Source organism: Capra hircus, chromosome 1, assembly GCF_001704415.2.
Source record: "Capra hircus breed San Clemente chromosome 1, ASM170441v1, whole genome shotgun sequence".
Taxonomy (NCBI): Eukaryota; Metazoa; Chordata; class Mammalia; order Artiodactyla; family Bovidae; genus Capra; species Capra hircus.
The window spans coordinates 148,722,927-148,725,760 of record NC_030808.1 but is presented as its reverse complement, the minus strand read 5'-3'; the positions used below and the strand labels follow the sequence as shown (position 1 = coordinate 148,725,760).

Here is a 2,834-nt window from a genome sequence, read left to right as displayed (position 1 = left end):
TCTAGGTTCAGAAAGCTTACGTCCCAGGGTACCATGATCACGGTCTTGGACTTATCAGTGGGGATCACCTTAAAGACAAATGTCTGAAGATAGAGCGCTTACAGAGAACTCCACCTTTTATCAGAGCTATCTGCTCCAGAGCAATACTCTCGAATGTCAAGAATGCTCCACTTTCAGAAAGATCTACCCACCGTAAAATTCCCTTGAAGTGTGACCTCCCCAAACACTTACAAGTGGTACCGTTGCTGTAGTTTAGTCGTATTTGACTCTTTGCGACCCCATGAACTGTAGCCCACCAGGTGTCTCTCTCTGTGGGATTTCCCAGGCAAGAATACTGGAGTGGGTTGCCATTTCCTTCTCCAGGGGATCTTCCTGACCCAGAGATCGAACCCATGTCTCCCGCATTGGCAGGTGGATTCTTTACCATTGAGCCACCAGGGAGTGAGTGAGTGAAGTCGCTCAGTCGTGTCTGACTCTTTGCGACCCCATCGACTGTAGCCCACCAGGCTCCTCCCCAAAGGGATTCTCCAAGCAAGAGTACTGGAGTGGGTTGCCATTTCCTTCTCCAGGGGATCTTCCCGACTCAGGGATCGAACCTGGGTCTCCTGCATTCCAGGCAGACGCTTTAACCTCTGAGCCACCAGGGAGGCCCATACAAATAGTACATGGGGGATAATTAACTTAATTATCCCAGAGGTGAGGGAAAGATTGCACATAAGCACAGAAGAGCCTCTTCAACTGAAAATCAACTGGAAACAAAGATGATGTTTGGCAAAAATCTGTGTAAGCCAAAGGGCCTACATTTACTGAGCCTTTTTTTCAGGAGGATGCTGGGTAAAGAGGATTCTTAGTAACTGGTATCTCTCATCACATGATGTGGTTTTAAGTGCTTTTCTTTGGTCATTCACATGCTAAGTCACTTCAATCAGGTCCAACTCTTTGCTACCCCATGGACTGTAGCCCACCAGGCTCCTCTGTCCATGGGATTCTCCAGGCAAGAATACTGGAGTGGGTTGCCATGCCCTCCTCCAGGGGATCTTCCCGACCCAGGGATCAAACCTGTGTCTCTTATGTCTCCTGCATTGGCAGGCGGTTTCTTTACCAAGAATGCCACCTGGGGATTGGTCATTTGGCTTCATGCAAACAGCCACCTTCTGAGTCCAGCATCTCTCCACATGGAAGGAAGAGCCCACAGAGACTTAAGTTGGAATTTGCCAAACATCTCACACCCGGAAAGGACAGAGTTAGACTTCCAACCCAGACAGCTGGACTCAAAAGCTGATCACCTTGTCGTCTGATGACCATGAGACCTCAAGCAAAGGGATCAGGTGGAGCAGACTGCAGGGCCCACGGTTTGCCCAGGACCACAAGCACCCTCGCTGCTTCTCTATGGCTGTGTAGACCTCGCCTCTGATGACCTGGGAGGTGAGTCTGATTCAAAGGGAAGATTTTCCTACCTGGAGTGTAGGCTGTTTTAATTAGAATGTCCTGGAGAGCATACCTTGACAATTGAGGACTCCAGAGAAGCAGTCACTGAGCCCCTTTGCTCTGAGAGCTGCAAAGTAGAGGATGAGAGGGTTCCCCGAGGTAAGCCGCCCACACCTGCCAGCTGATAAACCAGGCAGCCACACAGCATCAGGAAGTGAAGTAATGAGATTATTCTCCATTGATCGGGCAGCTCAAAGCCCTGCAACGTGCCCCTGGAGGAGCTCAGCGAGGTGAGGCTGACGTTTGCGGAACAACTTCTCTGGGGGATGAATCTAGAGATGAGGGATAGGACATGATCAAAGAGAAATTTCTTTGAATTCCTTGTCCCAGGGCAGGGCCGCCAACCTCAGATCTGCTGTGCAAAGTGACCTGTGAGTGACGCACACCTGGGGTGACACACACCCCAACCTGCAGAAAAGCAAGGGAAACCTGGCTGCGTGTGTCCACACTGGCAGCCCCAGAAGCTTCTGTTAAAGCTGAAAATGCCAGGAGGGGCCTCGAGGTCTTTGGAGATTGTCACACACACCCGCTGAGTAGCCTTCGCTCGGGGACTAAGAGAAACCGCCTGGAGCCCGTGGAATGGTAATGAGCTGGCTTTGAAGGCGGCTGGAAAAGTTCCTCACAAACTGCACATATATCTATCACCCCAAGCCAGCCCCAGCGGGCTCCCGCCCTGCTCTGGTTTTACAAAACATTGGAAACGTTTGAACGCTGGAGAAAGCTTACGACCTTGGAACACGTTGCCTGTTTTCTTACAACTTAATGAGACTAAATCATTGATAAGTTCTGTTTGGAAGCCCAAGAGTGCAACCCCCCCACCCCCCTCCCAGGCTGGGCTGGGGGAGCCCCGAGCCCACTCCCCTTGACAGAATCCTGTGAGCGGTGCTCCAGAGGATCATGGGCCCCACCCCCCTCCTCTGGCTTGAATTCTCCAGTGATTTCTGGCAAAGCCACAGTGGTTTGAGCCTGTTGTGTCTTGGCAATTTATTTGAACCCCCTCCTAATATATTCCAAACGCTAGGAAAGCAGCCTTCTCTCTGTTAGGTGGAGTTGGGGTGGGTGTTCTAGAAAAGCGATCCTGTTAGAACTGCAGAGTCGGGCAAAGCTGGAGAGGTTCCTTCATTCACTTGACCAATGTCCGCTGATGGTTCGTGGCCTGCCAGGCCCCTGGCTGGCTCGGGGAACCCCACGGGAGGTAAGAGAGGCTGACGTTTGCTCTCAAGGCACCCACAGTGAGGTGCGATGCCCACCAAACACGGAAACAATCCTATACACATTGAGGAGCTTGGGGAAAGCATTTGTGTCTGTGGCGTGGGGGAGGTTCCCAATCAGAGGAGGTTATGGGG

The 2,834-nt window shown here is 51.6% G+C and overlaps 1 non-coding gene across 1 annotated transcript; it reads right to left on the bottom strand.

Moving 5' to 3' along the window:
• Positions 575 to 647, bottom strand: TRNAS-GGA. The gene has a single exon. It is a non-coding gene; the product is annotated as a tRNA-Ser (tRNA).